The 23,564-nt window shown below is 40.7% G+C and overlaps 1 protein-coding gene across 4 annotated transcripts in view; it reads left to right on the top strand.

Annotated features, from left to right (window-relative positions):
• Window positions 1-1,769: 1,769 nt before the first annotated feature.
• The window catches only part of LOC144370254 (uncharacterized), a 53,756-nt gene continuing 31,961 nt past the window's right edge, over window positions 1,770-23,564 (top strand). Inside the window, exons 1-4 of one of the 4 annotated variants that reach the window (XM_078030768.1) lie at window positions 2,368-2,843; window positions 13,002-13,154; window positions 14,205-14,567; window positions 17,007-17,143. The gene's annotated coding sequence lies outside the window, so the exon portion shown is untranslated. Of the gene's footprint in view, window positions 2,844-13,001; window positions 13,155-13,769; window positions 13,892-14,204; window positions 17,144-23,564 lie in introns of all 4 variants that reach the window. The other 3 variants (XM_078030767.1, XM_078030769.1, XM_078030770.1) reach the window with 3 other exon arrangements.

The raw sequence follows: 23,564 nt of genomic DNA, 5'->3' as shown, positions 1-23,564 counted from the left end.
TTTTGGATTTGGTGTCAAAACATATAAAACTGTGGTCCAGAGTACATTCTAGTGTGTCAAAAAATAAATTGTAGTTAAATGAAGATACAGCTATGCTCTGTACAATTATGAATTCTGTGATAGAATCAGGAGAGAGATTGGAGAGGGATATGGGGATTCTATTCAGCTGTAAATCCATCTGGATTTTTGTTGGAAGGTTCCAATTACTGCTTCGATCGCATTGCACATTATTGTTCTTTTTAGGTTTTCTACATCCTCTTGCTTCAACTTGATAGGCAACATATATCTAGAAATTGCTCCCTATTTTGTAGATTTTCTAATTTGTTGGAATATAAATTTTTAAAATATTCTCTAATCATCCTTTGGATTTCAGAGATTTCTGTTGTATTATCTCCTTTGTGATTTCTAATGTTATAAATTTGAGTCCTCATTCTTTTTCCTTTTATTGGTGTGGTTAGTGGTTTATCAGTTTTGTTATTCAAGTCTGTTTCAGTGATCATTTTTATTGTTTTTTCTCTTTTATTAATTTCTATTTTGATTTTCAATATTTATTTATTTCTCTTGATTCATAAAAATGCTTACTATTGCTTTTCTGAGACCTTGAAATGCATGCTTTGGTTGGTTTCTTGGGTCTTTCTTTTAATGTTGGTGATCATAGCTATAAAGATTCCTTCTTAGAATCGCCTTTGCTGTATCCCACCGGCTTTGTTTGCTGTGTTAATATTCTGGTTGATTATAGGAATTTTTGAACTTTTCTTTGATGGACCAGATCATTCAGAAGTATCTTGTTTAATGACTATGTATTTGTGTAGTTTCTGTAGTTTATTTCTTTCTGTTGATTTCTAATTTCACTCCATGATTATCTAAAAAGACATGAGAGACTATTTCAATTAAAAATTTATTTAAACACATTAAACATGTTTTCTTGGCTGACTTCCAACGTTTTCCTTATTTTTCCTCCATACATCATGGACTTGATGATAATGTACAATTATTAGTACAAACTCAAAATTTCATTGTTTTCTATATCCCTGGGTAGAGTGTGAATTCTACAAATCAGATGTAGAATGAAGAGAAATTCTATGAATGGTAACATACAGGGGAGCTCCCCACACACAGAGTCCATTGCACAACAGAGACTTATGTTTCGGTACAGCTGTGTGCCTAGCCAGTGGGTCTGTTCTTAGAAATGTCAAATGAAGGTGTCGTTAAATGAATGATATGGTCTAAATGTAGGAGAGGACAATGGAAAAATATTCCTCATGTGTTGTCATGATTCTTGTCATATGCCAATCATAAATTATGTGTTTTTCATGCATTGGTTCTGGCTTTAGGGGAACGGGGTAGTAATGCATGTACTGGGTCATATTTCTATAGAGGCTATAGTTCTCATTGTCTTTGATCATATTCCTGAATCATATCTGCTCAGGTTGTCATCTCCATTTTATATTCTTTCTGTTTTCCAATCTTGAAAATTTTATAATGTGTTTCTATTACCTTCAGTTTTTTTTCATCTGACTCATATATTCCATTTAGGTGTCAGGTTTGAAATACATTATTATGCCCATGGATTTTTTCAACATTTTCATTCTCTCAATATCATGATAATGATTTGTTTGGTTCTCTAGGAAGATAGGCTGGAAAATTACATGCAAAAACAGCCATTTAATTTAAGAAAATAATTAGGAACGACACACTCACCATGTCAGTTTCATGGATGTGAACATTGGTAATGGAATTAAAGACCTGGGAGTGGAATAAATGACTAATGCAGCTCAATTGCCTGATAGTAATATAGTTAAGATGAAGAATTTTCTGAGCCAAAAACTCTAACTTGTTTGAATTAAGTGTGAAATTAACATAAGTTAAAAAACAGAAGTTGAAATCTTTAAGAAAGGGGAAATTTAATAAGCATTATCCATGTATCTGGTCTTTGAAATATATTGAAATCCTCAAAATTAATAAGTGGATCCCACAGGAGGGTGCTACCAAATGGACAATATTTGTCCTACATGGCAATAATGGGCTATGTATATAGAAGTAAAAATGGATTTTTTTTATTATTACAAGTTTGTTTAGGATCATATATAGAGAAATTAATACATGGTTTTATGTAGGAACATGATTACCAACTTTCAATCTCTTTCCAAAGCAGAAACCTCATAGCCAGAAAGATGTATTTGAAAACAGTGATTTGGAGGCAGGTCTAACTCACTACATTGCATTGATTCGACATTGATTAAGTCAAAATGCAAAGAAATGTTACGTCAACAAACAGGACAATCAATCCTTTACCAACTATTCAGATCTTAATGGACATGAGGAAAAAATCATAGTAAAGATAAATATGAATCTTATGTATGCATAATAATATGCTCATAATAATATACTCGGGCCATGGTAGTGTTCCCTAGGACGCTGCAGGCGCGGGAGAGAGATGGTCACCAGATGGAGCCGCGCCAAGTCCGCAGTCTGTGGGTCAAGGACGGCGTGTTGTGTGCGTGGAGCGCCCCCTGCAGACCAGGCCGGGGCGCACTGCTTGGCTGGCGCCAGCTTTATGTAAATTAACTTTATGTAAATAAGGGCTGCTCCAGGGCGGGGCGGCCCTCGCGTCCAATAAGAAGAGCCCCGGCTTGGCACCTGCCCACGCTCCGGGAGCGCGCCCGCCCGCGACCCCGCGCACCGCCTCGCCGCCCAGCCGCGGGCGAGCCACTCCCGGACGCTACTCCGACTTCCAACGAGACCGGGAAGCCCGGCGAGGTGAAGGCCGTCCCCACCGTCCTCGTGGCGTCCCTGCTCCTCCTGCTGTCGCCCACGCCCAGCCTCGGCTCAAGTCCTCCAAGGTAAGCGGCCGGCGAGCGCCCACGGCCCACGGGGCTCTCCAGGGGGCGAGGGCCGGGGTCTCGGGGCCAGCCTGCCACCCTGCGCGGCAGTGGACCTCCTGGCGGCGTTTGAAGTGCCAGGGACGCCCCGGGTCTGGCCCCAGCCCGAGGGCAGCGCTGAAGGGTCGCCTCAAGGCTCTGCCCGGCCGCGGGGAAGGCGTGGGACCCTCCCGGCTCCCCTCCCGCTGCCCTCCCGGCCGCCGGCAGGTCCTCGGAGCCGGCCCTGCGGAGCGCGCTTCCCCTGGGAACCGCAGGACTCCGCGCTCTGGCCGCGAGTGGGGACTCCCGCGGGGACCTGGTGACCGCCAGCACAGCGAGGGCCGGCGTCAGCGTGGCCTTTGAATTCCGTAGGCAGCAGAAAGCTGCGTATTTGTGCAAACCAGCGGGTTCGCGTCTCCACGGAAACTTTTGTACCACACTTTGACGTCTTGGGTTTGCCAAAGGGGAATTTGTTGTTGCCTCACAGTAACAACAACCGAAGGACGTGCGTCTGCTACCCGATGTAAGTTGCCTTTTCCTACTTTTCACAGATGGGTCGCAGGAAAAGTCTGTGGATCATGTACGTGAGCGGGGAATTGTAATGTTATGGGTTAGTGGGGGCCCCAGAGATGGAGTTTAAAGCCACATTTCTTGGAGAACACTTTACAGTTCTTACGGAATTTTCTGTTCCTGCGGCATACTTCTGGCAATTAGCTTAATCATATGTGCACACACACAATATCGCTAAAGTTGTATTCCATCACCTCATTACAAGGTGCAGTACATTTTGTAGAGAAGTAAATTGTTTGGTTCTTGGCTTACTGGCTGAAAAGACAAATACCCCAAACCACCACACAATACTGAAATTTTACTTGGATTGAGTTTTTGCTATCAGGATGATTCGTGTTTTGAAGTTCTTGCTAGCTTTTTTAGATGGCGTGACAAATTTTGTTTTTAAAGATGGTGGAATGAGATGGACATCATTACCCTAGGTATATGTATGGCTGCACATATGGTGTGACGTTACATCGCCTACAACAAGAGAATTGAAAAGTTGTGCTGCAGTTGTGTACAATGAATCAAAATGCATTCTGCTGTCATATTAACCTAATTTAAAAAATTGATTGATTTAAAAATTAAAAATATATTTAGTTACACATGGACACAATATCTTTTTTGTCGTAAACCTTTTATTACGCTTTATTTTTTAAATTTATTCTGATTTGTTATACATGATGGCAGAATACAATTCATTTTATATTATACATATAGAACATGATTTTTTAAGACATTGATTGTACCCAGAATATTTTCACACCATTCGTGTCTTATACATGTATTTAGGATAATAATGTCTAACTCATTCCACCATCATTCCTTTCTTCCTCTCCCTTCCCCTCCCTCTCCTATGCTCTTTCTAAATTTCCTCTATTCCTCCCATGCTCCACCCTGCCCATCACCATTCTGTGTTTGGCTTTTGGGTTTTGGGGATTGCCTTGCTTCACTTAGCATTATATTCTCCAGCTCCATCCATTTACCTGCAAATGCCATGATTTAACTCTCTTTTAATGCTGAGTAATGTTCCATTGTGTGTATATACCAAGGTTTCCCTACCCATTCATCTACTGAAGGGCATCTATCTTTTTAGTTTCAGTCAGAAGAATGAAGAAGGTAGAATGGATAGTTAGTCTTTTGAAGTGATGCCATATTTATTAGAAAAATTGAAACAAGTTATTGGTTAAAATATGCTACAGGGCCCATTGGAAAGCATATATAAAACAATATTCACATCAGCTAATAGTAGTCTAAGATGAGCGGATATATCATTAATTAATCATTTTTAACTTGTTAAACAAATATAGTGTTTTTAATTTTTAAAAGGTAGTCTTTTAAATACCTTTATTTCATTTTAAAAATGTGGTGCTGAGGATTGAACCCATGCTAGGTGAGCCTCACCCATGCTAGGTGAGTGCTCTACTACTGAGCCACAACCCCAGCCCCAAATGCAGTTTTACTGAGGGCTATTACAATATGATTTGTCTGTGTAATTTTACATTGTGATTTGAAGATCAACATAAGTTGATATGTAGATATAATCGGATTATGAGCATTTCAGTTTGCATGCACTTAGAATATTTTACACTTGTGATCTTGGATTGTTCTGCATTTTTACTGTTTACTCACCCAGCAAAGAACCAGTGGGTCAAGAAACACTGAGGATGATCCCTTGCTGACAATTTGCATCCGGGTGAAAACAACAACAATAAAATGATTATATCTCATGTGAAGGGCAGGAATGTTTGAAAGGACATAGGGATTTTTTACGACCCAGAAAATGCAATAAGAAGGACCCTGGAGGGATACAATATGAATGTCATCTATGTAGCAAACACTTAAATCAAACCTCTGATCTCAAGAGAATCAATGAAACTAAAACAGGAGAAATGATGCGTGAATGTAATTTTTGTGAGAAAGTCCTTAGGAACTGTTCTGAGCTTAGACAACATGAGAGAACCAAAACTGGCGAGAAGAAAATGAATGCCATGTGTGTGGGAAAGCCTTTTGTAAATTAGACAACATTCAAATGCATGAGAAAACTTACACAGGAGAGAAACCATATGAATGCCATGTGTGTGGGAAAGCCTTCAGCAAATCAGTTCATCTTAGACATCATCAGATAATCCACAAAGGAGAGAGACCATACCAATGTCAATTGTGTGGTAAATCCTTTAGTCTATCATGTTACCTTAGAATACATTATAGAATCCACACTGGAGAAAAATGATATCAATGTCAATTTTGTGAGAAATCCTTTGGTCAGTCATGCCACCTTAAAATACATGAAAGAATCAACACTGGAGAGAAACCATATCAATGACAAATTTGTGGGAAACCCTTTGGTCTTTTATGCTTCCTTAAAACACACCAGAGTATCCACACTGGTGAGAAACCATATGAATGCCCTGTGTGTAGGAAATCCTTCAATCCAGCAAGCCACCTGAGACTGCATCAAAGAACACACACTGGAGAGAAACCCTACCAGTGCCACGTGTGTGGGAAATCCTACAGTCAATTGTGTTACCTTAAACCACACCAGAAAATTCACACTGGTGAAAAACCATATGAATGCGATGTGTGTGGGAAAGTCTTCAGTCTATCATCTGGCCTTAGATACCCTGAGAAAACACATATTGAAGAAAAACATTCAAATGTCACCTGTGTGGAAAAGCTTTCAGTACATACTCTCTTCTGAGATGGCATGATAAAATACATACTGGAGAGAAACCATACAAATGCCCTGTGTGTTGGAAAGATTTTAGCTGATCAGCTGGCCTAAGAGTTCATGAGAGAACGTACACTGGAGCAAAATAACATGCATGCCACCTGTGTGGCATAGTCCTTGACCATCACCGTACCATTAAAAAAATCAAAGAAGAGTCACCTTGGAGAGTGGTCACTGGAATGTAGCCTGTGTGGAAAGGCCTCTCTTTAAGACCCTAACCTTAGAAAACACGAGCCAGCTCAATAAAGAGAAACCTCATGTGTGGCATCTATGTGGGAAAGGCTTCAGTCAGTCTTATTGCATGAGAAAATGCACATGAAATCAATTGTGGGAATGTCAGCTGTTTGAGATCTTGCCAATGTTCTGCATGTAGGAACCCATGCTGGAGACAAACTTGAGTTCCTGTAACATATATTCTAACCTGGTATTGCAAGATATAATAACTAAAATTTTTGACTTCTATTTCATATATTTCTGCTCCTACTCTTATTTTTTCTTTCCTACTTACCTAATTTCAAAATAAACTGATTGCTGACCTATTTATTACGGATGAAAGTATTTTAAGTTATAAATGTTTATCTGTGTACTCTTTTATCCCACAGATTCTGACATTGAAAGATCTCTCAGCTCATTTAGTTCAAAGCACTTTTTATTTACTTCTCTTTTGCCTTTTCCCTTGCCATTTTATGTTGAAGGACTTGACATGGGTGATGGGTTCTATAGATCTCAAGTGGTTTGATTTCTAATATAATAAACTATGCAGGAAACACAGTCTTCCTGGTTTAAATTATTTAGAAGTGTAATGGAAATGCTTAAAATTTGAATGATAAGATTGTACTCATTACATACATGTCAAAATTGATAAAATTGCATTCATCCAATATGTGCATTTGATTGTTCTTCAGCTTTACCTCAATAAAGCTATTTTTAAAAATGTGAAGCAAACTTCAGCTCTACATGTGAAATCTAAATCTGAGCACCCCAAAATTGATGAATCACCATTAATCTGTTTGAAAAAATTTTAAGTAATTTTAATCCTCTGTTGACAAACACAAGTTCCTGGAAAATAAGCCATATGAATAAAATTTGTTTTCAAAAGCCCTAGTAAGTGATCCTTCTTAAATTGCATGAATATTATAACCCTTGTCAAGAAAAGATTGTAGTAGTCTACATTCTCAATTCTCAGCTTTTAATATACCAGCGTGTTTTACAGGAAAGTCATATTGACACTATCCAGGTCCTAGACAGGATTTCCTCAATCCTGTGTACTTTCAGACCTAACCCCACCCCCTTGTATTCCTCAGGAACTTCTTGAGCTTCATTCACATTGGTTCCCCTGTATCCACTGGTGGGACTTTTGAGAACAATCCCATAAACAACAAAAAGTATTTTCAAGGATTTTACTTTCAATTATTATGTGCTTGAATCTCTCCATTTAATCTGGTATTCCAAAGAGGGGGGAATGAATGATTAAATTTACATTAGTAAGTTACAGTTGTATTCTTTTTTTTTTTTTTAAGAGAGAATGAGAGAGAGGGGGACAGAGAGAGAGAATTTTAACATTTATTTATTTTTTCTTAGTTCTCGGGCGGACACAACATCTTCGTTTGTATGTGGTGCTGAGGATCGAACCCGGGCCGCACGCCCACTAGGCGAGCGCGCTACCGCTTGAGCCACATCCCCAGCCCTACAGTTGTATTCTTGTTACTCAGATCAACAATGATTACAAGTAGAATGAAACAGTTTTAATGTGAGAGACATAATGACACAAAGAGTGTCGTTGGAAAATTGTTGCCTTTAATGATATTTTCCCCATGTTCTTTGAACAAGAAAATAAATTTTAATTTGTGCTGGAATTTGTGAAATAGGCCAGAAACTTGGTGGCAACACCAATAAAATCCATTAAGTCACAGATTAACAGGTCAGAAGTCCAAGTCAGAGCAGGTTGGATCCTCTGGAAGCCTGTCACAGGACCTCATGCAGGTGCTGGCTGCATCATGAGCTCCATGGGGCCTGTGGATCCCCTCTCTCTGTCTTTGGGGTGGGTGAAGTTACTTGAGGCTGTGGGGCTGTGGACCTGAATTTTGACACCCTGATTTTTGTTTCCTTTTATATGTCTCCTTATATTCTGTGGAAATTTGCAGACTTGGGGTGTGTTTGTGTTTGTTGCAATGTTTGATTATTTGGGCTGGCTAGACAAGCACTGTACCACTGCACTGTACCCAGGCCCACAGTTGCTTCTTCTGTGCCTGAAGGAGACCTGTTCAGAGTTTGATTCTGTCTGCGATCCTCCTATCACAAGTAATAGATTCCTGTTACACCACTCAGCTTTTCAGGTTCTCTCAGGTGCCTTCCCTTTGATTAGCTCACAGTGTCTGTAATTGCATGAGCAAACTACCCCCCTCCTTGCCAGTTTTTGTGGCTGGGAACAAAATATGTGTGACAAGAACAACTTATAGAACAAGTATTTTGTTTTGGACTCAGTTTTACAGTTTCAGTCCATGGCCACCTGACTGCAATGCTTTAGGCCTGAGGTGAGGCAGAACATCCTGGCACAAGGACATGAGAGAGGAAAGATACTCTGCTAATGGCAACCAGGAGCAGAGAGAGTGAGGAGCCAGGGATGAGGTGCTTATTCTCCAAGGCCGTTAGGGGACTACTTCCTCAAGCTCTGGCCCAACCTCCAACAGTTTCCATCTGGTAGCCCGGTCAAATTATTGGCCAATCAATTCACTGATCAGGTCACATCCATCTCTCCTAATGTTATCATCTCACCTCCAAAATTTTGGAACATTTCTAGATTTTTAATAGGAGACTTTGAGGGAGACCTCATTTCCAAATTATAGTCATGAACAAGAGAGCAAGGTGAGGACAATGATGGTGACAGAGCCACAGGGAACCTCAACAGAAAGGAGAGCACCACAAAGATGAAGCCTTGGGTATCAGATCCTTCTTCAGCTGCAATTGTACCTCTGGATGTAATTTAACAAATCTAGTCTTTCAGTGTCAGGTCACACCCTACCCACTGGCTAGGACACTCTTGTTGCCCAAACTGTCACAACCCCCAATCACCCTACAACCAAAGCATCAAAAATAAAATGAAAGCTCACTGGTAGCTATTCAATGAATAACAAACCCACTGAGGAGCAGAAAATTGAGGCAGAAACAGAAGAAACATTTCCTTAACAATTCCACCTCTGGCTAGGCACCCAAGGGAAGCCTAAAATTCCAGACTCCAGAGCCCCAGGAAGAAAAATTCCAAGATGAAAGCCAGCCTCTGCAATATGGTGAGGCCCTAAGCAACATAGAGTGGCCCTACCTCAAAAAATGAAAAGTCCATATAGTTACTTCACAAAAACATGGGCAAATGAACAGACACTTCCCCAAAAAGAAATACAAATGCCCAACAAACACCTGAAAAAAGTGATTGATATCATTAGTTATCAAGAAATGCCAGTGATAACCAGAAAAGATATAAAATGAATATTCACCAAAGAAATAAAAATGTAACAAATGTTAACAAGGATGTAGAACCTTCATGTGTAGAAATTAAATCTTATATAGTTGTGAGGTCACTTGGTGATCAACAATATATCTGTTAATGAAGTGGAAACAGTTCAATTTAAACGTGTGTGTTGGTATGCACACACGTGCATGTGTGTGCCTGTGCAGCCATTCTCGAAGATACCCAAACAAACCTTGGGATTCTATAGTGTTTAGTATCTCTCATGTGTGGATAAGGAATATTTGAGGCTTTGCCCATTCAATTTTTATTTTGCATACTGTTTGCTGTTTACAATAGGAACTAGAAAGTGCAATGCCAACCTCTCTGTGCAAGAACAGTTTCACTCCAATGTGGCAAATTCCATTTTGACTTGCTATTGGCAAGGATAACAGAGACCAATCTGTGGACTCACCTCCTGGCCCTTCATGGAACCATTCCCTGGGCAGTGCTGGTAGAGGGCTGAGCCTTTGATTTAATATGACAGAGTTTCTTGCCATTTTTGCACAGATAATTTCACCTAAACAGATGCCCTATGTTTCCACCCACATCTCCATACCAGTAATGACTTGTATACTTCTAAATAGATAGAATAGGGACTTTGGATGTTCTCACACAATTACATGGTATCACTGAGGAAGTAGATTTACTCAATGAACAGAGTTGTGGAAATATCAGGTGGTACTCTGCAGATATACACAATTATTCCATCAATTAACAGGAAAAAAAAACAAAGATAGAGATGGTATGTAAGCTCCCTTCTCTTTATTTACTTTCAATTTACTTTATTTCCCACTTCAGTCAGTTTATAAATTTAAATGCCTTTGGCACAACTAGGTGTGGTATTCCATATTTGGATCAACTTGTTAATTTCCATAACACTGTAACTTTTGACTCATATTTATTCTCTGAAATACTATTGTAAATTTTAAAATCTGATATTTTATCTCTTATTTGTACTCTGTTGCTAAGTATTTATGTCATATCTCTATAATATAACCTCTAAAATGTGCACTTGGGAAATAAATGAAATTTGCTTCTATCCATTAAAAACTAATTTGAGGTTTTTCAGGGATATCTAATAGGTGAATCTTTCTTTCCCATAAATATTAAAAAAGAAAACATAAGAGAATTGATCTTCACATTTTAATAACCTAGTTTATATCATCATTTTGTCTATAATTTCTTTAAATTTATAATTTCTATAAATTATCTAATTTATATTTTTACTATGACAAATTAAATTCAGGAAAATTAAAAGCCTTCAGAGGAATTTGTTCACTAAAAACCTAGACCAATAAAAGGAGAAAATATCATCTTATGTACATAAAGTTCCTTTGGGGCAGTTTGATGGGGTCACCTTTCAAGGCCACATGATAACACTCCTAATGGTATCAGTGGGACCAAATTACATCTATTCTAATCATCTCTGGGATATTTTCAAACTCATCACTTAACATTTCTTTATATCTAACTATTTTGATACATGCACATTTGTAAAGTGAACACAATACTTTGTACAATTGTCACTATATTGCTTCATCCTCCACCTTGGCTTCTCAAATAAATAAGTAATTGCACATTAAATGGACCTGATGGTACACAATTTAATCTCAGGAACTCAGGAGGCTGAGGCAGGAAGGTTGCAACTTGGAGGCCTGCCCTAGGAACTTAGCGAGACCATCAGATCTTAGCAAGACTCTCTCTCAAAATAAAAACTGAAAGGACTCGGGATGTAGCTCAGTGGTAAAGCTTTCCTGGTTCAATTCTAGCAGCTAAATAAACAAATATATACATAAGAAATAAAAATAGTTTCACATGAAATGTTACTCTCTTGTTGAATATACCTCTAGTTTACTGCATTGCACTGTGGTTTGCTAGTGATTGATAAAGATGCACTAAGATTGTTTAAATTTCCTATGTCCTGTAGATCAACATTAGTAGTTTCCAACTCTCAAATGCCTTCTCCTCTATACTTCCAGAATTTACCTATTTCCTCATCCTTACTTTCCAAAGTCTTATTCTAAATTAATCCTTTATGAAGTCTGGTGGAACACTTCAGAAAGAGCCAACAACAATGAGTAAGTGTGGAAATTCCACCTATGAGTTGAAAGTTCTCTCATAATAATTTTGTGTTGAGATTGAGAAAATAAGATGTTACCATAAAGGAAGGACTGATTGGGGGTTCCTCTGTCCATGTCATTCTGCAGTTCCCAGCCTCACATTAAAATGCATTCCAAAAAAATGAGGATTCTGCTTATTCTACATCATTTCCTTTGCAGTCAGTTTTCTGTCCGTTGCGTGTACATAGTTCAGCCATTGTTTGGAGGTTTGATGCATCCAGTATTGAAGGAGGGAGGAGAAGAGAATGTATCTACACATTTTTATGATTGTGTGTATAAACTGGGACACAACAGTTGTTGAAAAAAATCAAGTCACTGATTTATAAGTCAGGATTCCAGGTCCGGCCAAGCTGGGTCCTCTGAAAACTTCTCATGGGCCCTCCAGTTGGTGTTATCTGGGGCTGTGATCTCAGGAGAGGCTGCTGGTCCTCACATATCCCACAGACTGTTGGAAGGGTTCCATTCCGTGGGGGCTGGGGACCTCAGTTTTCATACTCTGACTTCTGTTCCCTCCTATATATCCCTGTCCCTTTCTATTCTATGAGGTACTCTGTATAATTTTTTCTACCATTTCAGGAGAGGGCAGTCAGGGCCTCAGGCTTGCTGGTTTTGCAGTGCACCACTGCATCTCACAACCAACTCAAGGTTGCTTCTTTAATGCCAGCTAGAGACCTTCTTAGGGTTCAAAACTCTGCCTGAAATTCTCCTTTCATAATTAGAACAAGAAATTATCAGGCTCACCTGGTCAACTTAGGTTCACTCTGGATTTTTCCCTGTGATTAACTGACAATGAATGGAAATTGTATCTGCAAAATCCCTTCATAATTTCCTCAAAACCCAGCCCTGAGAGGTGGGTGCACAGAGCCCTGGACAGTATTTCAGAATTACTTCCTCAACACAGTGACCTTCTGCTCTCTAACCAACACAGAGAGTGTGTGAGTCCCTCAGTTTCCTGGAGCTGCTCCTTAGTACTCAGCACAAAGTCCTGGGACAGGAGAGACGGAGCATGGTGAGGGGGGGAAATACACTTCCCTGGACATTATTGTCACAGCTCACTTTCTTCCTTTAAGAACAGGCTTTTCTCATAATCACTCTATGCCAGTGATCATGGTGTGTTTGGTAAAAACTGGAGTTTTGTCTATTGTAATGTGGGAAATATGGAAATCAGACTCTGAAACCAGAATTATTCATTTAATTTATTTTTTGTTTTGTTTTGCTTTTGATGTTTCTAGGATTGTAGCTGCCACTGGTCATACCATTTCCCCAAACTATCCTTACAAAATCTGAGCTTCCATGTGTGCTCCTTAATGTCTCAGGGCCTCTTGCTTCTGTTCCGATGATGTGTTGACTGTCTCGACAATAGAAATTTAAAGACATCTCTGCTGGTAAGTCAACTGGATGAGGGTTAGGGAAAAAGAACAGGGGTGTCACAGGGTAGGTGGAACCCCCACATCCAACTTCAGGGTTCTCCCTGAGTCAGAACTAAGAAGGAGAGGTCTCAGGAACTTAGGCTCAGACCCCAAAGGTCATGAGGATCCATAGGGGATCTTAGCAAGGTGTGGCCTGCGTAATGTCAGGGCCAGGGGAGGTTGGCACATCCCTGCATTATCTGGGAGGAACTGAGAATGGTGAGAACTGACTCGCTGGTGAGAGTGGCTTGTCCCTGTGTGGGGTGAGGAGGGAGATGGGGAGGAAGGAAAGCAAGGAAAGGGGCGGGAGAAGAGAGTTGGAGAGACTCTAACCAAACACAGCCAGGTGCAGATGCCCCCCTAGGGGTGTGTCACCTAGTCTCCCAGGGCCCTGACACGTGGGTGGAGACCACGATGTGCGCAGGGACTTTAGGACTGTGGAGCCCACATGTGGAGAACTGGGTGACACAGGCACTTATGAACTGAACTACTGACACTCACTCCAGAAGAGGGAAACCTGCTTCAGGGCCAGCAGGAAACTGGTCTGCAGGGGTGTGGCCAGAATGGGTGGGGCCTTAGGCTTCTCTACAGCACCTTCAGGTCCTTGCTGGCCTGGGGCCCTCCACACCTCCAGACCAAGGCACCTCTGTCTCCATGGAGCTCAGTAGCAGGCTTGGTGTCCAGTAGGCTTGGGCTGCATCTGGCTCTGCAAGGTAAGGTTCACATTTCCCACTTATGTGAAAATTTAGAGTCCTGAAGATATTTATGCTGAGCATGCCAGTGTTTTCTTCTCAATGCTGAAAAACACATTATGACAAAATCTGTATATTGAACCAGTCCTGTCGGAACCGAAAGGTTACATGATCCAGCCTCAAAGTGGGGACTTTGATCAGGGTCCATATAGGGGGTGGATCACTTTAGAAACTTCTGTGGGTCCTGCATTCAGACCAGTTATTCAGGTGAGGACATTCAGCTGGACCCATCTGGATTTCTCACTTGAACCTGGTTTCCATTTCTACTGGTCAGGTGTACACCAGCACCCCAGCTGAGCCAGAGTGAAAGTGAAGAATCTCCCAGGGTCAATGTTCAGCCTGAGGAGGGAAGAACACCTGCCATTCTGGGGCTGAAAACGCATTGACCACAGAACCCTCAGCTGGATGAACTGCACCTATCTCAGTCGGCAGCTCTCAGCCTGGGGCCAGTAGTCCTGTCCATGGAGAGGCCTGGCAGGCAGGAGGGAGCCTGTCTCCCAGGACAGCAGGCTGCCTTGGGCTGCAGCACCACGTCACTGCCCAGCACCTCTGAGACGGGTCAGAACGTCAGGAACTGAACCCACAGTCCACACTTGAGGTGGACTCCTTCCTGGAAGACCCCACGAGATTCCTGCAGGTCAATGAATATTTACATACAGTAGTCCCTATGCAGCAGGGCATGAGAGTAAGGGAGGAAGTCTTCAGACATGACTTGAGTTGCTCTTCATCACTAAGGTTGGTCAAGTGCACACACACTACAGAGGGGTGCAGAGTTGAATGGCAGGTGCTCCTCACCTGAGCACTTCTTTTAGGTCATTGCTCTTCTTCACACACTCTGATGTCTTCTCTTCTGAGGGCAGGTACTGAGGTCTAGGGAGAGTAGTGAGGGCATGAGACCTAAATAAAGGGAAATGGCAAGCCCCAACACCCAGGACTTCCGAAATCCTCCCCCCCAGCCAGCAGGAGTACAAGGAGGCCATTCCCCTCTGCCAATCACACAGACAGACTTCACTCCAGGAAGGTCTCCCTATAATTCCCCCTGAATGGGAGCATTAGATTCGCTGCTGCACCTGGACACAATGCTCCAGCACAGCTTGCCTCTCTGAGGTTCAGCACCTGGCAACAGGGACCTGTGTTCTCAGTGCCTCTAGCTTCTATACCCCAGTGCCTGTGCATGCAGAGCTCCACAGAAAGCTCCCTTCCTTTTATGGAAATTCTCCCTGACATTTTCCTTCTCATCCTTCCAGCACCTGCACCCTGCTTCCTTTCTTAATGTATTTCACTATCAATCACTCAAACCAAGGGACATGAGAATTAAATCCCACAATGCATTGGGGGGTTCAAGCACAGGTGCCTGAGCACAAGGCATCCTGAGCCACATGTGAGAAAAGAGTGAAATGCAGTAAAAGTCATTTTGGTAGGAGAAGGCATATTGTTTTCCAAAGGCTGCCCTGCTCAGACATCTTTTTATATGACTGCATTTACTATTGCTCAGAATTACAGTGATCTTTCAGGGAGGAAATTGATACACTTCAATGATCCCAACCCTAGTTTAGATAAGAAAGGCCACTTTGCACGAAGGGTGTCACTGTGCTGTGCTGTCTCCCATAACAGGGATGTGCCTGCATCCCATGTTATAGGGCATAGTCTGTGAGGGGACTAACATCACCTTGGGCATTGACCTTACTAAAGATATAAGTGTTCACCTCTATCCAGATTTCAGAGTCACACATTTCTAGAATTTAAGCCCTGCTTCTCAAAGTGAATTCCAGGTCATTGGGGGTTTACGAAGCTGTCTTTAGATAAATAGTTCTCCTCCATGATTCTCCATAGAGATCACCTGCCTTGTTTTTTTAAAGTCATTTTAAGAAGTATCATCACATCAAATACTCCCTGTGAATAAGGACAGCAGTGTTAGTGCTCTCAGAGAGGAGGGAAGAGGCATCTGCTTCATGTCCCTAGGAAGCCATAGAGACTTTCTTGATCCTAGTCAGACAGGTTTCCAAAGGGAGAGAATGGTGACTGTATGTCACTGACTTGTGGTCTTTTCCAGCCAACTCCAGTGATTCTCAAATTTTGCTCACAGTTTGAGTGGCTTAGACATTATTTTAAATTTCCAGTTTCCAGGCCTGGAACAATAAAACAAACTTTTGTATGTCAGTTATTAGCATTTAATAGGTTTGTTGAGAGAGAATGGGAAAATACAGTGATAGAGGATTCAGCATACAGTATCAATCAGCTTGATTGCTGTATTCACTATTTTAGGGCCACCCAGTGTTCCCAGGGTGAGGCAAGTAGAGATTCTGTGTATAGCAAATAAACTTTGTGAAGAAAACCATTTTGAAAGAGATTTGCATAGCCAAGCAGTCAAAATGTGGACATGGCATCCCACACTGGGGAGAATATTATTAACATTGAAATAAATGTTTAGGACTACTGAAGAAAGACTTTAAAGAGCCACAACATGCAAGGTCAAGATAAGCATTTCTCAATGTAGGTCCGTAATTAGGCCCATCAACAGTTCCCCCCTCTATGTCTTAAACAACCTGAGTAGTAAGCCAATTTTATGTTCAGCTGGATGCACACAGCTAAGAAGGCATGTTATAATAAACAAGGCTAACATGAGAAGAATACTGAGTATGCCATATATTAACAGATTGTAGGGATTAAATTATGAAATTAACTTTTGCCAATGGTTAAGTAGGTGTTTAGCCCACCCTTGGATGAAGTTGGGAACTGTAGGTATCTTAATTTGAGTAGAATTCATTTTTTATAATTTTAGTAGTCAAATTAAGGAGAGTTTGTTGAAATGATTGACCCAAGGTCCATGAATATGATTTGACTAATTAGTATAATTTTGTAAAGAATCACTCCAAAGAAATTGAGTCACACAAATGTCCATAAAATGCATCTCACAAAACAGTCTTTGAGTTTGATGTAGAGCTTTGATTTGCTCTTCTTGAAGGTCATTTTTTTTGTTGTTGTTGGAGAACCAAGATGGCAGCATGTAACTGTTGACTGATTCATTTTTGATTCTCAAAAGTGGTGCTGATTTGTTGTGTTATGTTGTTTACAGTCTGGCAGTCTGTAAAGATTGGGTTAAGGATATTGCAGCAGAGGCACTAGAAGCTAGCATTGTAATAAGAGAAATGATTCCAGCCATGATGTGGCCAAGAGTTTCTTCTGTTCCCTTTAGCCCTCGTTGTAACCAAGGTATGTTAACCAAGTTAATATGTTAATTCTCGTTTAACCAAGGTATAAACTTTCTTCCATAGACTGATTCAATTGTCTGTCAGGTTTATAGGAAGCCAGATAAGAGGAAGCATGCAAACTAAATAAAGAAAAGTACTGAACTTATTGGCTGCAACACATGAAATTAAGCAGCAGGTATTGTTGCTGGAATATGGTATTCCTGTTGAGTTAAAGGAATCATTAGTGGCAAGTCAAAGGATAGAGAGGTGACACAAGCTTGAGAATATAATTTCATATCATCCTAAGAGTGGATTGAAACATTGGTTTATTGATCCGCCCAGTGTATAGTGACATTGATATCTCAAAGCAGAGCCCAGGACCATGCATCCAAGTTAACAGTGGAAGACTTGCGTGCATGACAAGGATTCCAAGGAAAAGTGGTGTTATCAAAAGCTTGTGCAGGGGTACACTGGGAACAAATAGGGACAAAATGCTGTTTACAGGTTCCATTAAACTTTTGATCACATCGTGAATGAAGGTCCAAATGGGTCATCAGAACACACTCATAGAAAAATCCTGCAGAAAATGTAGTACAAGGATGTGTGGAAATTCTTTCAGTGATGTTATTATGTGTAAAAACTAAATAAAAACAAAGAGGTTTGTCTGGCAAGGCAATGGAGGAATCCCAGGATACTTTGGAGAAACCTATTGGAGAAGCAATATCTGTAAACAGGTGAGTTTTATTGCTGAATTGAGGAAAGGGCTTATCTCTTTTTACATCTGTTAAGGAAAGGAGGATGAGGGATGAAGGTCCACAAAGGAACAGCCTGTGGGCTCTCAATGTTGAAAGCAATTAAAGGGCAAATGAAGAGTATAGACAGCTGGGAGATATTTTGATGTGAGTTTCTCCCAATCTGTTCAGCCTGTATGACCAACCCTTTGATGTCACCTCAGGTGATTGGATGTTTTGTTTCCTTTGCCATTTGCTGATACTTTCTCCTCTTGAGAGTCAGTTGGTGCCTCAGGGAATCAGCTGTCCAAGGTTGCACAAGGCTCGCTGGGACCCAGATTGATTGGTATAGCGTTTTCTGGAAAGACACAAGCAAAACTTCACCCTCAGCTTAATAAAGGGTCTGGTGGTTGCTCTTGCTGTGTCTGAGGATGCTTCCAGACTCTTGTGGTAACTGTGAGGGACCTATTAATGGCTCCCAATGTCTCTGTATTGGGGTATGGTTAGCATCATCAAAATTTTTAAAAACTAACCTGTTTAAGGTCTTATTGGTTAAAATATGAGGATTTGCTTTAGTTAGCAAGGGATTCCCCCCTTTGAGTTTTGTGATTTGAGACTTAATATTTTGGTTGGCTCTCTCAAGCATGGCTTCTCCCTGAGAGTTACAAGGAATCACAGTAGAATTTTGAATACTCCATTGTGCACAGAATTCAACAAGCTTTGGAAGTATAACTGGACCACTGTCCATTTTTACATTAAGTGGAATGCCTGCTGCTATAATGCACTTGAGTATATGTTAAAGGACATAATTAGGTTTTTTCTCCACCATAGGGGTAGCCATAAGTACCTGAGAAAAACTGTCAATAGTGACATGTACGTATTTTCATTTACCAAAAAAGGGTATGTGTGTAACATCCATCCACCATAAAGATAATGCATTTAAACACTGTGGATTGACTCCTGGAGGCTGTAAGGGTCCCAAAGGCAGAAATGGAGCACAACTTTTACAAGTTCTATCTGTTTAGTTTGTTGGATAGTGAGTGCAGGAGACAACTGTTTGAGGGAGTGGACGGACTAATGGAAATGAGCATGAGCTCTGGTGCTGATTCCCAATCAGTAATGTATACATTTCCTGTGGTTTGCTCTGTTAAACTATTAAGCTTTGAGAGAGGTTCCAGTAACCAGTATGAGCTCTGATATGAATGGTAAACAGTGAATTAGTATATTTCTAGAGCACTCTTTGAAGATAATAAAGGAATATATCCAAAGCTGATTTTGTTTACCTTTAATAAAGGAATGAGGAATCTGGGTATAAGATGGGTACAATAAACACTATCAGTAAAGATATTTATAGCTTGTGAAGTTAGCTTTGATGGCCCATGAGATAACTCTAATAATTGAGGTGAGTTATTAGTTATTATATGGTGGCTCCTTATAAGTGCAAGTTTTGTACTCATCCCTGGTAAGATTATAAATGAGGGTTACTAGGCCACCAGAAGAACTGGCATCAGTAAAGATGAGTTCAGCTCCAGGGATTGGTTCATAACAAATTGTTTTTGAAAAGTTAACTGTTTTAACAATTAAAGCTTGGATAGATTTCCAAAGAGGTAAATGATCATCCAATTTTCCTGGAAAAGACAGAGTTGCACCCTGAAACAGGATATTATTTTTTAAAAGAAGGCTTATCTCCTGTTAATACCAAGGTTAGTTGATCAGGTACTAGCCAAAATAATTGAAAAGTCAGTGTGCAGATGTGATGTCATCAGACAAAAAAAATCTAATTTTGTGGTAATTTTGGAAGAAACATTGGTATAAAGAAGCACCCATTCTATAGGGTTACCTGTTTCCTGCAATAATGTCCTTGTCAGATTCCATCAACTAAGATGCAAGTTAACAAGTTGATTATTAACCTTCTGCAAGGTTAATAATTTTAGGAGTTAATTTTAGTAGTTAACCTTGTTAAAGACAAAGGGCATATGTCACCCTCCAAACACTGGAACACAGGAGGTACAGCCTATGAAGAAACCTGGAGAAATGACTTAAGCCAATTTATGTCTCTTAAAACCTTTTGTAACTCATTCAAAGTAATGGGAGATATTATGTAAATGCTTGGAGCCTATATTGAGATGTCTTCAGGGGTTAATATGGTTCCCAGAAACTGAAAAGGAACTAGTTTTTGTGCCTTTTCTGGAGCTGAATTTAAAACCAATTTCTTTAAGCACTAGTTGGACTCATTGGAAAATAGATTCTAGGTCTGGTGCAGAGCAATGGGCTTAAAGTCATCCATTCGATGAATAATCATGAGCTCCATACCTTTAAAAAAAGGCTCCAAAGCCTCAAACATACAATACTGAGAAATGGTAGGCCTGGTTTTCATGACTTGTGGTAAAACTTCCCATTGCCCTCCTTGACAAGGGACAGCTTGATCCAACAGATGCAGGAGGAGTTGAGTCCTCTAGATGGCGATGTTGCAACATTCCTGACAAAGCAGGCTGTAATAACCTGTAGCCAGAAGAGGATGCTCCTTGCTCTGAGTTTTTATGTTCTTGCTCCTGTTCTTTCTTCAGTCTCAACATTTGCATTAGATCCCTGTTTTCTTCTACATCTGTGTTATCCTCCTCTTGTTTACCACCCCCACCCCATCCGAGCAATGCCCAGCACTTTCTTTCATTTTTCTTTGCTTTCTGGTTTCTTTTGATCTTCTCTCCTGGTAACTGCCTGTCCAAACAACAGTGAGTGGGGCAGGGGAGTGCTAGGCACTGGGATTGGAATTTTCCTGGTCACTTGGGGTCACACTATTCTTCCAAGTCCACTTGTACCTTGAACATTAGAGAAGCTGGAGTACCCCCAAGCCTGGTCTCTGACTGGTCCCCTGAGGAGTTTAGAAGGAACTGCTCCTAGGGAGGCTTCCTTCAGGCATTCTTGCCAGTCTTTATGGGGTCCTGATGGTGAGTTTGGAGTTTGGGGCCTCTTTCTGTGCTGCAGGTTGCAGGCAGGGCTGTTTGGTCACATCAGGACACCTGGCCGGAGCCCGAGAGTTTCTCCTTTGGCCCATGCCTTGCCTTTTGGAGACTGCCTTGGCAACTTTAGAGGAGACACCCTCTGGCCTTTGGACTGCTGTCTTTACACATAGGAGAGGGTTCTGCCCAGAGTGACTTAAATTTGCCTGGCAGGTGCCAGTGCCAGTCACTCCCTTTACTTTTTTTGGCCCAGGAGATGAGTAGAAAGCAATTTTAGGGTTTGGGTGGAAGACAGCAGGGCAGAGTGTTCTCATGTTGGTGTTATTGACAGATGGCTGCCTTGAAAACACATGGTCCAGTAATGTCTTCCTGATTACTCAAAGGCACATTGCCCTGCTTGGGGCAGAGTCCAGCACAAAGTTCTCACTAATACTACATCAAGTACAAGATAAAATTAGCCAATTAACTCATGGAGCAAATAAAAGAAGCATAAATATAAAACAAATACAATGAGTTTCAATATGAAGAAGTGTTCAACCTCAGTGGTGATTTGAAAAAAAAGACAATAAAGCAATACATGCCATATTAGCAAAAGCACTGTATATGCTGTCAATTAATTTGTATCGACTCTGTCCTATATTTTATGGAGTGTCTCTGGCTAATGCAATCCTGAGGGCACTCTTACTGTGGTTGTAACCTATGGAGGCCTCCTGTTGGCTTGTCTCTTCAGGTTTTCACATGCTCTATGTTGTTGGAGCACATAGTGCAATGGACTCTGTTGTTTCTGTTGTCTCAGGGTCCTCTAATATAAAGGGAATTTCAGAAATGGAAGTTCAATCTCCAGTCCTAATTAGAGAGGAGAATACTTGTCATTTAATAATCACCCATATAGTAACATTTATTGAAAATTCACTATGGTTCTCTACATTCTCTATATCTCCTGGGAAAGGATGATCTGCCTCCAATACTGATTCCTTCTCAGTACCTAATTATCTTTCCAGCTCATGCTGGGAAATTGCTGAACACAGCCTGCTTCTTCTCCTTCCACAAGGGGCCACCACAGATCTCCAGTGCAGCCAGAATCTATCCCTTCCATTAATTCTGTTTGTATTCTCAAAACTGACTTTTCTGCTGATCCTTGAAGATGCCCTCAAGCTCTCCCCCTGGTCTTCCTACCTCATCTCATCCCTGCAGAACTGGGCTTTCCATCTAGCCTTGGACAGTAGGGGCTGTGCACTGGGTACATCTAGTTGGCCACTTTCAGCACACCCTATCAATAAGTTTTGATATTGTCTTGAAAATACAACTTAGCCCATGTCATACTATTGCCCTCTCCATCATAGTAATAATTTTTTTGTTACACCATTTTCTTCTTGAAAACTTTCCTGTATATTCATTTTTCATTGCATTTTCAAGTCTACTATTCTGCCAGGCAGTTGTGCCTTTTGCCCATGGGACCTCTGTCTGCCAAATTCCTGGCCAAATTCGTATCATTAGAATGCCTCCCATCCACAGGATGCACACAGGGCTATTTATAAGTGAATGCCTCTCATTTTGAGAGTAGCCATCCCTTATTAATCTCCAACTGTGTGTGGAAAACCACTTTAGAGTAGTCTGGAAAATACAATCAACCTGAGAGGGTGTATTCCAAGTTGAAGCCGTGGTTAGGGTCGGTGTCTGTGAAGTCAGATTGTGTCCCTAGAATGTGGTCCTGATGAGATTTTCAAACTGATTGACCCTAAATAAAAGGAAGTTAAGCAGAGGTCACATGTTCCCAGAGAAGAGGCACTGAAGAGTCCAGAGCCTGGGAGAAGAGCAAGTCCCTGCTCACCCGAGGAACCCTGCTGGCTGTCTTCTCCACCTCCTCCAACTCTTCTTTCCTGGAGAGTTCTCCAGGAAACGGGATGGGAGGCTCATTGCTTCACAGTGAGAGAAACCCTCTCTGGGCATTTGGGCCATCAGAGCAGCATTTTATGATCTCTAAATTTATTGTTTCTGCAGGGACTTCTTTACTCTTTCTGACTTGACTCTTATTGAACCATTTTCTTTTTTTTCTTGAATCTATTTTGTGTTGTGACTTTAGTTTCTTCTTTCATGATTTTACATCTGATACTACCAACAGCCAGTAACCAGTGGTATAAATCTAAATGATTCATAATTGAAATGGAAATAAATATGGACTATGAAATATGAGTAGGAAGCTGCAATGTATCTGGAAATTAATGAGTTGATCAAACTATGGAATAACACCCACATTTGTGTCAAAGGGAATTGAATTTATAAAATCAACTTAAGTGTATAATAAAGTAAATTGAAAGTAAATAAAGAGAAGGGAACTTGCATACCACCTCTATCTTTGTTTCTTTTACCTATTGATTGACAGAATAATCGTGCCTATCTGCAGAGTACCAACTGATATTTACACACCTCTATTCACTGAGTGAATCTGCTTCCTCAGTGATACTATGTAATTGTGTGAGAACATCCAAAGCCCCTATTCTACCTATTTTGAAATGTACAAATCCTTACTGGTATAGACATGTGGGTGTAACCAGAGGACATCTGTTTAGGTGAAATAATCTGTGCAAAAATGCCAAAAAACTCTGTTGTATTAAAGCAAAGACTCAGCAGGTAGTAGAAAAAATATGAGTAGGAGCAAAAATATGTGAATTATAGAGAAAAATTTTAGTTATTACATCTTGTAATACCAGGTTATAATATATGCTACAAGAATTCAACTTTGTCTCCATCA

This window comes from Ictidomys tridecemlineatus, chromosome 14, assembly GCF_052094955.1.
Source record: "Ictidomys tridecemlineatus isolate mIctTri1 chromosome 14, mIctTri1.hap1, whole genome shotgun sequence".
In the NCBI taxonomy this organism is placed as follows: domain Eukaryota; kingdom Metazoa; phylum Chordata; class Mammalia; order Rodentia; family Sciuridae; genus Ictidomys; species Ictidomys tridecemlineatus.
The sequence above is the reverse complement of the archived record's forward strand: the minus strand, read 5'-3'. Positions and strand labels throughout refer to the sequence as shown.